Raw genomic sequence first — 15,395 nt, 5'->3', positions numbered from 1 at the left:
CACCTATACTCTATGGAATAAGACAACCCAGAGTTAAATAAATCAAAGGAAATCGTCTCTGTAGCTTCACTTAGCTACTGGGGAACTGATTCCTTTCTGTGGTTCATAAATTTTACTGTATTTAGAACCCAGTTCCTTTCTTTAGTATCTGGGACCTTATTTCTCAATGAGGATCTTTTCCAAATCGAAAACAAAAACATCACTATTATTTCTGAGTTTGGGGAATGGTGACCTGAGGACGGTCCTGATTTTTCTTTCAATTTTATTTTTGGAAGGAGCTGTATAAACATGCCTGGCTGTGATTCACGGCGTCCTCGGGCCGGGGCCGACCGAGTGTTTACCAGCGAGGGCCGAGCTGTGTGCCCCAGGTGCATTGTCCTGCGCGCTGATAGATTGTAATCTATTTTGTGGACAGGAACTCTGGCCTTTGTTGTGTTGAACGTTCTCATAAACTCAGACGAGGAAATGTGAGCAGTGGTAACCTGCAAGTGTCCTCCAGTGAAAACACCAGGTTTCCTGGGATCGTGCTGAGGTCCGCCTGACGCCCAGCCCCGCAGAGACAGGAGGGGGAAGAACACTGGTCGTCCAGACAGCCCTCGCAGGCCTGTTACCGCTGCATCCCTAACTCATGCCGATCCCTGCTGGGGAGCAGGTGTGCTTGGGGCGTTGACCACCAGATGCTGTGTTCTGGGGCTCGGTGTCAGGAAGGGCGTGGCCTCGGCTGGACCTTAGGCTCATCACAATGCCAAAACATGTACGGATTCTCCAGTTATAATAACCAGCCGTCAGACTGGAAAAAATGAACACCTCCCAATTCCAAATATTGGGGAGCATGTAGAACAGTTGAGGGTACGATTGGTGTCACTGTTTTGCAAATGAATTTAGTCATCAAGTGGAAAATATGCACATCCTTTTTAGGTATACACCAAAAATATCAAACACGTATACGAGGAAATAAATATATATTTGTATGTTTCTACAATGTAATTCCATACATATATTAAAATCAACAAGGCTATATGTAATAACATGAACCACAAACATAATACTAATGTGAACACCCCCTCCCCCCCACACACACAGATTCAAATTCCAGCTTTGCCATTACCACATGTATAATTTGGACCCAATTTTTTATTTTTTTTATTATTATCATTTTAAAACATTTTTTCTTTATTGATTTAGAGGTGAGAGAGAGAGAGAGAGAGAGAGATGAGAGAGAACATCAGTTGGCCGCCTCCTGCATGCCCCCCACTGGGGATTGGACCCACAACCTGAGCATGTGCCCTGACCGACTAGGAATTGAACCTGGGACCTCTTGGTGCATGGCTCGACGCTCAACCAGTGAGCCACACCAGCCAGGCTGGACCCAGTTTTTTTAATCTCTCTGAGTTTTAACTTTCTTATCTTTAAAGCAGAATTAAGAATAACTTCCTCAAGGCTATTGTAAGACTTTAAAATAGAACCTCTGAGAGGACCTGGAATATGTAGCCATGTAGTGAAATAGTGACAATATAAGTGTTGCTAAATTAAGGAAGTGTGGTCAATATGACAATATTTTGATAAGATAAGGCTACTATGCATATAAAAATACCGTGCTGATATTTAACATGGGCAGTTGTGATATTACACTTTAACACCCCACAAATCTCCTTATTTAACATTTAAGAGTCCATTAAAATGGGAGTAAACCGTTCTCTTTGGACTGTTGTTTGCAACCGCGATTTAACATGTTATCATTGCACTCTTGAGAATGTAAGCACTGATACATCTAAATCCATCTCAGAAGTAAACAGACTGTTACCCAGCTTTTATCCAACCTATTCCCCAACCCAGGTGTTGAACATCCACTGCCCACAAGGCCCTTGCTATGTGCTGGGGAGCCAAGCAGTAATAAGATGTGCTATTTGTTACCTAGTACCTCTCACCACCTAGTGTGGGGGGCGGGGACCAAAACAACAAAACAAAGCAATAGGGCTAATACTCATGGAGCATCATAAACAAAGAGCTTTGGGAAAAGAGTTAAATAAACCGCTTTATCACCTGATTCTCCTACCCAACGTGACTTAAAGCTAGCATAAAAATCCTCGGCTTGGCATCTGAGCGTCCTACACTCTCTTCTCACTCGCGTCAGCTGTTCCTACCCCCCTTCTGCCAATCCACAGCCCTCTTCCTGTAGTCTCTGCACATGATGCAGAAGACAGACAGCTGGATACTAGTAACAGTAGCAGCAACCCTAGTCGGTTATCTAAGGAAACCAACTTGGTCCTTGTATCAATGCGAAACGCACTCAGCCCTCTAGGCCAAGGTCCTGTCTCTGGTCCCCAGGCTCCTCCTTTCTCCAGGACCCCCCGCCGCAGCAAGGCCAGCACAACGTAGATGAGCACTTCATTACTTCATTATTCCCCACTAGTTTATGGTTTTATAACATTTAATCACTTTCATTGTGTAGTATTTGGAACTTTGATGGTAAGTTGCCTCCAGTTCACCTTTTTTTTTAAAGGCTAGTTAGTGAGATCTCTGAGACATAGAGTAACCTCCACCCGCTGACCAACAATCCTGTTCCCACCACATGCCTGCGTCAGGCCCAGGCAGATGTAATGTCGGGACATAGATGATTGAATTTGCTTTTGTCGGGTCAGAGAAAGAAATGGGATGAAATGTCTTCCGTATTTGTCTAGCTTCAAGAAATAGAGGAGGGATAGGTTCTAATAATTTTATTTTATTTTAAATTTTTTAAAAATTTATTTTTAGGGAGAAAGGAAGGGAGAGGGGGAGAGAGAGAGAGACATCGATGAGAGAGAAGATTGATTGGCCGCCTCCTGCATGCCCCCCACTAGGGGTTTGACCCACAGCCTGGGCATGTGCCCTGACTGGGAATCGAACCAGTGACCTCTTGGTGTATGAGTTGAGCCACACCAGCCAGGCCTAATAAATTTAATATTTAAAAATGAGTACTATGCCCTGGCTGGTTTGGCTCAGTGGTTAGAGGATTGGCCTGCAAGCTAGGGAGTCCCAGGTTCGGTTCCCGCTAAGGGCACATACCTCGGTTGCAGTTTGTCCCTGGCCCCAGTTGGGGTTGTGTGGGTGGCAGCCACTCGATGTGTTTCTCTCACATCGGTGTTTCTCTCTCTCTCTCTCTCTCTCTCTCTCTTCCTCCCTCTCTCCCTCCCACTCTATCTGAAGATGAATGCCAAAAAAAAAAAAAAATGAGCACTAATGAAATTAGTGTTTCTTATTTCTTAAGTGTGTTCTGATATCTCAACTAGCAATACTTTGAACTGCAAAAAAAAAGGAAGAAAAAAGAGACTAGGGTAGTTGTCCCAGGTGAGCTCTGTCCAGAGTACCACAGTAGATCTGTGGAGGTTTCTTAACGTTTCCTGTTGATTAACCTCCCTCTGTATCAGTCTCCCGCCTGGCGAGCTCCGCTCCTCCATGTCTCCTATTGGCTGGAAGAACAGCCCGCTGGGCGGAGCCTGAATCAGCGGCTGAAATCAGTGGCAGGGTGACTGGGATATGTCACCTGACCTTCACACGGATGTTTTTCACAGCGATTTCCTCGGTCGTCCTGCCTCTCTCTTTCTAGTAAACTTTTGTTAAATGACAAGGACCAAAAAAATCAGATGCAACACCAAAGATGTCCTTAAATCCACTCCTCTTGGATGTCTAGAAACACTCCTTTGTGAAAAGCATGATCATTTAGTCATCTTTAAAAAAAAAAAAAAGTTTTTTATTGATTTTTTTAGAGAGAGAGAAACATTGAACGACTGCCTCCTACACGCCCCCTACTAGCGATTGAGCCCGAAACCCGGGCACGTGCCCTGACCGGGAATAGAAGCGGGACCTCTCAGTCCATGGGATGATGCTCAATCCACTGAGCCACACCGGCCAGGCTGACTTAGTCATCGTTGTTGTAGTATAAACACGAGTGGCAACTAAACATTGTATCATCCCCTCTCCATTTGAGGCGGTGTCTCTGTGGGTCACCGTTCTGGTCAGAATGTTGCTTGGATTCCAATGACCATGAAGATGGGAGATAAACTGTGTTTAGTCTTTGCGATGGGCTGTTAGAATCCATACTACTTTGCTTAAAGTGGCCAGAGCAGGTAATAGACCTGTTTTGAGGCATGACCGCATCCTTATTGAAAGCCATTTGAAACCCTTTTGGTGAGTAGGCAGAACAAGAAAGACATAAAGCCCTTGCTGGAAGACCTCCGAGGACAGAGATGCGCACATGTAAAACTTGGCTTCGGGGTCCCCTCGCCCCTCTCTGAAAGATCCTCCCTTGTGCCGCTCTAAACTTTCTGTGACTAGAATTTCACAGATAAAAGTCTGGAGTGAGAAGCCCAGGCTCAGTGACAGCTTTGCTATGGCTGCTCTGTCATTTAGGGGTGAAGGCAGCACACGGGGCTCTGAGTGACAGGCATTACAGGACGTGATGGGGGTGGGCAGTCACCCAAAGCAAAGACAGGGGAGGCCCGGGGTGTAATAACACGCCGCCGGAAGAGCTGGAGCAAGAAAGAAGAAGGAAGGAAGGAAACAAAAAAAGAAGGGAGGAAAGAAGAAGGAATAGAATTACTCTCAGCTAATTTAGAATCCAGAAGATATGAAACTGCCTTCATCCCCCAAAGAGGCTGGGGATGTATTTAAAACAAATCACAGCAAGATCCCTGCCTTGCTATAACCAGGACACTCCTCTGGAAGTTTTGGTCATTTCTATAATTACTACATGACCCCCGGATTTTTGGCCAATGCTGCATGGCCAGGAGCTATAATCCAATAAGTGTCTTACTTTCAATTGCATATTCACAAATTAAACCGCAGCTGTAACCAGGCCAACCTGATCTGTTCAGAGAGGCATCGGAAAAGTCGATTCCTTTTTCCACTCATGGGGGCCAAATGGGCAATTAGGGGAGAGAAGATGTTGGGGGCGGGGCTGGGACTGTTCTATGGACAAAGTAAGACTTTGAAGACCGAAGCTTCAAGCTAACACGAATCAATCCAACGAAAGCGTTGTTACTTTCTAAACAGATTTTTTTTCCCTAATAGGTTGTAAAATGCCCGAGGGTAAGATTTCTACAACGATTGTCCTGTATTCTCGACCGTGTCTCACAAAATACATCTCCTGTAGAAGGTTCTTAAATACTTGTTAGATGGATGTCTGCATGAATGACAGACTGAAACATGATCTTCCTAGAAAACACACTTCCAGGTGACCACATTCGTTCTGCCACTGGTCCCCAGGTCTTCCCCATTTATAGTTTTCACACTGCCTGTCCCGTGCTTGGAGGAACAGAGCTGGCCAAGTAGCAGATGTCCGGGACAGCACCCCAACTGCCTCTCTCTTTTGTGAACGCTGCCATCCAACCGTGGGTGAGTTCAAAAGGGGTGAATCATCCCCTCTTTTGTCACCTGGTTTGCCCGCCTCTGGCGGGGAGAGAGTCACCTTAATGAGAGCCATCCCAGGGAAGGTTACACATTCCCATCTCATTGGAAGCTTAATGTTGACCCTGGGGCAAGTTGTAAGGAAATTTACTGTGGGTTTTATTTCTTCTTCTTCTTCTTCTTCTTCTTCTTCTTCTTCTTCTTCTTCTTCTTCTTCTTATTCTTCTTCTTCCTTCTTCTTCTTCTTCTTCTTCTTCTTCTTCTTCTTCTTCTTCTTCTTCTTCTTCTTCTCCTCCTTCTCCTCCTTCTCCTTCTCCTTCTCCTTCTCCTTCTCCTTCTCCTTCTCCTTCTCCTTCTTCTTCTTCTTCTTCTATGAAATAAAGATAACCTATGTTTGAAAATGAGAGGTGGACATGGACATGTAGCTGTGTCCTCAGAAATATTCATATCAGTGAAGGATCACAACCACCACAAAAGTTCTCTGGTCCGTGGTCCATGGGGAATCACCTCCCTACTATTTCCCAAAACTTGCAGGGAGGAGTCATTAATCACAGAATCAGGCCCTCAGTCGGCGTGTCCCTCAGGACTCTCTCCTTGGCCTGTGGTCTCAATAAACTGTAAGTTAGCCGCCATGGACATGCTGTTTTCTTGCAAACGACCTCCACTCTCTACAGCGAATGGTGTCCTCTCCCTCCCTGGGCTTTTCTCCTTCAGACTCATCCAAACAGCTCCGATCATGACTCAGAAGTAGTTTCCAGGTCTCTCCGGCCACGATGGACTTCTCCCGCCGCTGAGTTGCGATCCGTTATTTCGAAATTCCATTTTGGCATTTGTTACTTACCAGTAACTGTTCATGACTTAGTGTATGAAGACGTGACAAGCTTTGGCTTCTGTCACCGCTAGCTGCGTGTTCTGTCTTCCTCGGCCTAACCGCTGACCCCGCGGCGAGCAAAGGCCGTGTCTTTCGGGGGGATGGTTAAACTTTCGGAAGATGAAGTGACAGATGCAATTTTACAGAACTGTAAATTGGTGAGAACTTTCTGAAAAGTCCTTTGGTTTTATCAGCGAACTGGAAAGGCCATCACTTCAGTTATTTCACTGCAAGCCGTCTATTTAAAAATAAATCAATAAAAATTGGAACAAAGGTTTCTTTCTTTACATATCTATTTTTTTAATCCTTACCTGAGGGTATTTTTACATTTATTCAGAGTGGGAGGGAGGGAGAGAGAGTGAAAAAAAAGAGAGAGAAACATGGATGTGAGAGAGAGACACATCGATTGGTTGCCACCCGCAAACCCCAACTGGGGCTGGGGACTAACTGCCACCGAGGTACGTGCCCTTGGCCTGAATCGAACCCAGGACTCTTTGGTCTGCAGGCCGATGCTCTAACCACTGAGAAAAACTGGTCAGGGCAGGAGCAAAGGTTTATATGCAATGATATGAATCACTCTGATACTGACCACAGCCACTCGGTCACCTTTCAATTCCTCCCCTTCACCACACTCTGGGCTGCCTCAGGGCCTTTGACCTTGCTTTTCCCTCTGTCTGAAGTTTTCTTCCCCCAGCTATATCTCATAGATCCCTCACCCTTCACTCAGCTTGAATATCAGTTTCCCAGAGCTGTCTTTCTTCCAGTCCCACAGAAGAATAGAAGTTACGGGTTTACCTACTAATTCAAAATACTGGCGTGGGCTGAGAGTAATAAATAAGACAAATGAGAGCTTTGATCTCATGAAACTTACATGTTCATGGTAGAGACAGATGGTTCAGAAGCGAATAGATACACAGAAAAACCTTTCCACATTTTAATAACTCCCGAGGGCTATGCAGACAGGGTGAAGTGACGCAGTATTTAGTTCTGAAGCATCCTCTTGGGGAGGGGTTGACAGCGAAGGCTTCTTCTAAGGGTCTGTGATCCACCCGAGACCTCAGGATGAGAATGAGTCCAGTTTGGGGACAGTGTCCCTGAGAAGGGAGAGCGTTTATTGTGATGTAAGTGTTCTTCCTTACACTTTTCTGTGTTTCTCTGTCTCATAATAAGCATGAACGAGTGTTACAGTTAGAAGAAAATAACTCAGGAAGCATATCCATAGTCATAAATGTGCATAGAATACTGGGAGTCACATAATAAATGCCTTGTTAATTTAATTGTTAAAGAAGGAAGGAAGGAAGAAGGAAGAAAAGAAAGAGGGAAGGAAGGAAGGTTGGTTCCCATGTATCTTTTATTTCCATCACTCTTACAGTCTGTGTAACATTTGCACATTAATATTGCTCAGTGCAGTTGCTTTCATTTCTTATCAAAGGAAACCACATTTTTGCACAGAAAGCATTTGTATTTCAGATACTGTTCTTACAGCACATTTACAGAAGTACAATGATCTGGTTAAAAGATGTGAGCACTGTAATGCCTTTGATATATTTTGCTCCTCACTCTAACATCTAAAAGACCAGAAAAATGCCTTTCTGATATTTTATTTTGCTTATATTCATATTGGGTATTTTATTATGTAGGTCACGTCTTATAAATGCCTTTTCATAGTTTTGCCCGTTTATCTATCAGTGAATTGATATCTCTGCCACCCTGCCAAATATCCTTGTATTTTTTTTTTTTTTATCTTTACCCGAGGACATTTTTCCATTTTTGGTTCAGATAGAGCGGGAGGGAGCAAGAGGAAGAGAGAGAGAGAGAGAAATATTGACGTGAAAGGGACACATTGAGTGGCTGCCTCCCGCACCATCCAACCAGGGCCGGGGACAAACTGCAACCGAGGTACGTGCCCTCAGTGGGAACCGAACCCTGGTCTTTCTGGACCACAGGCCGACGTTCTAACTGCTGAGCCAAACTGACCAGGGCTTTTTTTGTTATATTTTTAACATGCACACGTTTTAAAATTTTATACAGCAACCTAGTGATTGTTTTTTCTTTCTGGACTCTTCACTTGTCCATTTAGAAACTTATTTTCCATCCAGGTCTTTAATAATGTTTGCTTCTATTTCTTCTTCTTTTAAAAATAATTTTTCTTTATTGATTTTTAAAGAGAGAGGAAGGGAGAGGGAAAGAGATAGAAACATCGATGAAAGAGAACATGGATTGGTCGCCTCCTGCACAGCCCCCATTGGGAATCGGGCCACAACCTGGGCATGTGCCCCGACCAGGAATCGAACTGGTGATCTCTTGGTGCAGGGGTAGACACTCAACCACAGCCACACGGGCCGGGCTATTCACTTCTATTTCCATCTAGTTTTATTGTAAATATTTAGCTTTTTCTATATAGCTGGATTTAATTTACTATGTGGAGAGATTTGAGAGACTGATTTTTATTTCCCAACTTCCCATCTATTTTAATATGTGCTCCATTGTGAACTCAATGCCGTTTTAAATAGCATCATTAGAGTTCTCATTTATCCTTATTTACTTCTGTTGAACTATGCTTTAAGCTAAGTTAATAAAGCAATGGCTGCTCCAATAGAAACAAGCAATCTCAGAAATATCATTTAAATGCCTTTGTACATATCCCTGGCTGGTATGGTTCAGCAGTTGGAGGGTTGGCCTGCGGACGAGAGAGTCCCGGGTTCGGTTCCCACTAGGGGCACATACCAAACAAACAAACAAACAAAAATAAAAAATAATAAATAAAATAAATAAATACCTTTGTACATAACAATGGTTTAGAAAGGAATAATATCTGTCCCAAACCCAATGAAGATTTATTTGCAAATGATCATTTTGAGATTTTAGGTGGTTCTATCTCATTTCTCCTGGTCCCTACTGTATTTTATGACTCACTAATTAAAAGGAGAAGCCAATTTTAATACACTTTGCAAAGGTGTAAGTGAACAAATGAGCAAAAGCATATGTTGTTTATTGTGGTGGGATATTAGTGACAGAAACGATGAATGGCTTTCCTCTCAAGGGTACAATAAGGGAAATACACACAGATAATTTTGAAAATGGATCAAGGGACCAAGAGAACAAAGATGAGCGCAGCCAGACAAAGAAGCTCGGGGCTCCTGGTCCGAGTTCTCATCAGATTTATGATACAAACAATAGCAGTGAATATTGATTTGATGTTACAGCACAGAGACCGCACTGAGTGCATTACCCCTCCTTTAGTTCCTGTTATCGTGTTCTGGCTGCGCCCCGTTTACACAGGAGGACATGCAGGTGTGATGCCATTGTTTCTGCACACCAGGGCTGACCACCAACAAAGGAAAGTGACTGGTCAGAAATCACAGGGTTGAGTGAAAAACTCGGGTATGCTGATTCCCGATGCAATTTTTATTTTGTGTGGCTGATGCAAAAAAGCACACACACACACACATGCACGCACACACACATACACAAACATGCACACATATAAAACACACATACATATACACACAAACACACAAATGCATATACAAACACACATACACATACATATACACCTATACACAAACATACAAACACACACATATACACACATATACATTTTCTGATACATGTATTTTTTTTTTTATTCCTAACCCAAGGATATTTTTCTATTTATCATCAGATAGAGTGGGAGGGAGAGAGAGAGAGAGAGAGAAACATCAATGTGATAGAACCACATCGACAGGTTGCCTCTGAGTCACACCACCTGACCAGGGCCGGGAGGAACCACAACTGAGGTAGTGTCCTTGACCAGAATCACACCCAAGACTCACTGGTCCACGGGCTGACGCTCTAACCACTGAGCCAAACTGGCCAGGGCTGATACATGTATTTTTTAATAGAATCTTTTCTGAATCCAAGGTGAGGTACCCAAGTGTACAATGCACAAATACAGATAATTACGGATACATCTATAGTCCTTTAAAGATCCCATATTGTAACGTTATTTGGAACCCTCACCGTTGACAGAAGTAAATCACTGACCACGATGAGGGGCGTGCTGTCTCTTGGCCCCTCTTGCCGCATGGGTACAGCGTGACTGCAGGCTTCCCTGTGCTCCATCAGGCTCCGATTCTGACCGCGTTTCGCGTGGGGACAGCACGTGTGCCGTGGTCACCGGCATTCCTCCGTTAGCTAGCTCCCCGTGAGCGTGGCCACGCCGGTGGATCGTCCGCATATTCCACCGCGTTAATGACGTCAGGGACGCGTCACGACCACCCTTCCTGCCCACGCAAACACGCTCACTGCGGCCTCCACGTGCGATGTGCGCCGCGGGGGTGCACGCTCGCCTGCAGAGCTCTGGGGTGAAGAAACCTGCAGCGAATCTCGGTCTCTCACCAGCCAGTGGAGTGCTTTGGGGCAAGTTACTTAAACTTTAGGATTCTCAGTTTGCCTTTCTGTGAAATGGGGGTGCGGATCTACAAAGTCCTAGGAGTTTTATAGAGATTCACGTCTATGGCACGTAATTGGGTCTGAAGAAACGTTCCTTTCCCAAAGGCAGGCTCATCTCTACAGAAATGAGGTGCCACTTGAGACCTGGCTTGCACTACTACCGTGGCCGAGTTTTAACACAAAACATCCTCTTACCACGTTCTCATTCTACGGTGCGAGGGCTTCCTAATTAGGTTTTCATCTATTTGGGAAGGTTAACAGTGGGGATGACGCGTTCACAGATCACAGTCCAAGCTGGCTTATTAGTCTGGGGAAAGACAGCTACGATTTTCCATTCTTTCTAATCACCCCCCCCCCCATTAACATCATTTGTGGAAGGTGGCCTTCATGGCAGGAACAGAGGAGAGCCGGAAAGACGTCTTTCAGCCTATCACAGTCACGAAGTCATCTCTGAAGTCCTTGAGTTTACCCGTGTTGGGTGCCAAAACGTGACCTTCATTCAAAACTTGGTCCATGTTGCCTCAGATACCCAAAGCACACAAAATCAGAGAAACCACCGCAGATAGATTTTTGCCGTGGCCAACTCGGATGGAAAACACTTTGGGCTCATCCTTCAGAAAAGCCACCCGTGCCAGAGTAACTGTCTGTGGAGGGGAAAAAGAAATCCTTTTCAAAACCCCACTGCGCCAACAGCTGCTCCAAGGCCATGTCCTGGGTGCCAAGTATTCCATCTGGCAGAAGCAAGTCATGGAAAAGCACAAAGGCAATTTACCCGATTGGCCTGGGCAGAGAGTTTATTCTTCAATTATTTTTTGTGGCTCTCCCCTCAGACTGCGGTTCAGGCAGTTCTGCACCGGGACCAATGGCTGGGCAGGGTTCAAGCAGACGGAGACACAACTGAGGATAAGCCACTGTGCCATTTGTAGCCTTTAATCTGATTCCTTCTTGATAGGTCCAGTGTAGAAGTCCTCCTTCCTCACAGGTGAACCCCATTTACAATAGTGGTGCTTTTTTGTTTTGTTTTTTCCAAAGAGGCAATTCCCGGTACAATCCTAGGACAAGGAATCGAGGAACTTAACCATTACAAAATATCAAAGACCTTTGAAAATATGTAATCCAACAGCCTCGCTTTCTACTCGGGCTTCTGTGGTGAATGCAATTAATTGGTGACTTCCTCATCACTCTCATTTTCTCTCCGTTTGAGCCAAAGCTTCATTTTAAAATGAGTCTACCTTCCCTTCAGTCTCCTTGGAAACCAACCAAGGCGGTCGTTTTGCTGCGTTGGTGAGATGATCTACTTCTTGGGAGACTGCCCTTTAGAAGATTAAAGTGATAAGGTCCCAAAGAAGGAGTTTTTCCAATAGCAAATCAATGTATGAGCCTTTCAGAGAGTTTTCTAGAAATCTGCTTAAGAACAGCTGAGTAAATGCAATGTCACTTCGGGCCTGGGGCACTCGGCTCTGAGAGCGATTCTAACCAGCACACTCGGAGAACAATCACCAGCTGGTTATTTGCAGCATGTGGAATGCACGTTCTGTACTCTAGACATATGAATCATTTGTTCAATTAAAAATAGTATTTCCCTAGCAGTTATTTGATCACAAGCGCTGGGTGCAATTGTGGCTGTTTGCATTCCTCTCTTGAAAACGTGCCCACAGTTTTGTGATATACTTACTGGCCAGTTTCTCCCTCTTTGAAACATCATCCCCAAAGGTAATGCCTATAGATTCTTCTAGAATTTCCTTAAAATTAGGTCAAGTCTTTCCAAGATGGAAGTCAAGTGTGTGCTTCTTGTAGAATTTGGGGGGGTGGGAATCAGGTGCCAAGAAAAAAGTATATTAAGGACTTAGTCAGAAGCAATTCTGCATCAAATTGTATTTGAGTCTTGCTTTGTTTCCTCAGAAGAATGTGATTCTTTTATAGGGTAAAAGTGTGGAAATTTTCGGATCAATAACAATGTCCAAATTTTACAATTCAGCTTGACGCATCACTTTATGCGAATTCTCAGATATGCCCATTTCATCATGAATGCATTAATTTTCCAGCTCTTTATTAGATATCTCCAGTGTGTCATTTACAGAAACTTGGGATGTACAATGATAGAAAGATTTAAACTGTTCAAACCATTGTTCGAGAAAGATGCCTCCAAATTAATACGGACAATACAAAGCATGTACCTTGCAAAGGAAACATAGAGCATGCATCAGTGAATTCTCGCGTGCTGATTTGATCTCTGCTTTTAGATGTGAAGCATGAACAAGTAAGAAATAGGACATAAGATTAATTCCCGATAAAATAGGAGTTGCCAAAGCCACTGACATTTGAAGCTTGGGATAGTGTGAAACATTTGTAAATGGTTTCAAACAATTGAATATGGGATAAATGGATGTAAAGGAGGTTAAAAAGGGCCTTCTATGCTCGGTAAACTGTGTTGACATACTCATGTCAGTTATAGACATCTAGGGGAGAGTTTTAAGCAGGGAAATACTAGGAATCCTGTGTACATTTTAGAAGATCAGGTACAAACAAAAATATTTTAGAGGGGACAGAGTGGAGACAGAATAACAGATTAGGCAGTAGGCACCCCCAAAAGAATGAGGATTGAGCTGAAATTAAAATTTGGTCAGATGGAATCAAAAGAAGGAAACTGTTTGCTAACTATTTGTGAGTAATTGAATTGAGAGGTGATAAAGGGTCAGAGATGTTTCTAAGTTTACTGAGGGTGAGGCTGTGTGTAAAAGCTGACGTCATTAGGAGAAGTTAGAGAATACAGGAGTCAAAATAGATACTTGCTTTTTGTTTGCTCTTTGTGTTTTGGCATCCTTCAACTACTTAGTTATTTACTTATCATTAACAATCATTTACTTCTTAAGATAGACGTGTTCTAGTGTGGAACTGGGAGGAAGAAGGGAAAATGATGACATGTACTTTGGGTGGGGGAGGGCTACATTATCATCCTGGATAACTCTAGTGTTTCCTAGGTTTCTGTTTGAGACATTTGACTTAAATTTATTCCTACCATCCTGATTCTGTTCAGTGACTTTTTTTTTTTTAATCCTCACTCAAGGATATTCTTTCTATTTATCTTCAGATAGAGTGGGAGGGAGAGAGAGGGAGAGAAACATTGATGTGAGAGGGACACATCGACTGGTTGCCTCCTGCACGACCCCGACCAGGGCCAGGACTGAACTGCAACTGAGGTATGTACCCTTGGCTGGAATCAAACACACGACTCTTTGGTCCACGGGCCAATGCTCTACCACTGAGCCAAACCGGCCAGGGCCAGTGACTATTTTATTTTTGTTTTTTTATCCTCACCCAAGGACATTTTTCCATTTTTTGTTCAGGTAGAGTGGGAGGGAGAGAGACATCGACGTGAAAGGGACACATCGAGTGGCTGCCACCCGCATGACCAACCAGGGCCGGGGACAACAGCAACCGAGGTATGTGCCCTTAGCGGGAACCGAACCCGGGTCTCTCTGGACCGCAGGCCGACGCTCTAACCGCTGAGCAAAACCAGCCAGGGCACCAGTGCCTATTTTTGAATCAGAAAGTTAGAGTTTATATATGTTCTCTCAACTGTCACTGCTGCAGTCTGGTGGGATTATTTGGACTTTTGAGTCTGTGGTATCTTACGTTGGCCATGTCTTCCAACTTTGTGTTACCCAAAATTGTGGGGCAGTATTTGTGTGTATATGATTTCATACAAGTCACAGATACAGTTTTTACTGAATGATTCCAGGAACATTGTGTTGTTGCACAAAACTAAATACTTCACTCCACTGAGACGTCAATAAACTCAGGAGTTGTACATCTATAAAGTGCTGTAATGTAACCAAGGGGATAAAAAGAGACTCTATTGAATGTGTTTTGCTTAGATTAATATCTTGCAATTTTACATGCCTGATTTTCAGAATTCAGGGCTGGTAGCAGGAAGTGTACTTTACATAACTGTTGAATGATTATAGCTTGGTGTCCTCATATAAAGTTCAAAGCGATATTTCTGCTCTCAATGCTTGGTCTGGTAGATTAACATCAAGGGAAATCGGGTGTGTTGTTTTATTTTTCTAAACATGATTAGGGATGAACAGATACTTCATTATAAACTTGATCCAACTCTAATTGAGTAATGTTATATTTTATTAGTTGACTAAAAATAGCTGTAATCATCATCATCAATCGAATGTTTACTACATGTCAGTCATTAATGATCTAAATTTATGATTTCAGCAAATTCTCACAACTGTGCTATGATTTCAGTACCGTATGTAGGCCTGTCACATGAGTGAGGACACATGCTTAGCGGGGTACGGTGGTTTCTCAAGATTTTTAGGGAGCTCAGATCTGTGCACCATCAGAACCTGAACACTTCAGTGAACAGTATACCACACCTGTCAACAGTCCACAGAAATAACAAATTCATTTCTTTTTTTTTAGAGTTTTTAAGTGTAAGAAATATGAAAATGTTCCCAAAGTCTTATAAACAGAGATGAATTCACATATGAGCGGGTTGAACTTACTGGCCTCCTGTGTAGTTTAAAAAACAGCGGGCCTGTGATGGGGGCGATGCAGTTCAGAGATAGACATTCTCTACGTGAAAGAAGAAAATGACAGATTTCCTTCAGACATTTCTTCCTGGTAGCATATTTGTGGCAAACATCTCCCAGTTGTTGAGGACACCTGAAGTAGTTTGCTAAATTGGACA

Source organism: Molossus molossus, unplaced genomic scaffold (genome assembly GCF_014108415.1).
Source record: "Molossus molossus isolate mMolMol1 unplaced genomic scaffold, mMolMol1.p scaffold_m16_p_19, whole genome shotgun sequence".
In the NCBI taxonomy this organism is placed as follows: Eukaryota; Metazoa; Chordata; class Mammalia; order Chiroptera; family Molossidae; genus Molossus; species Molossus molossus.
This window is presented reverse-complemented; position numbering follows the sequence as displayed.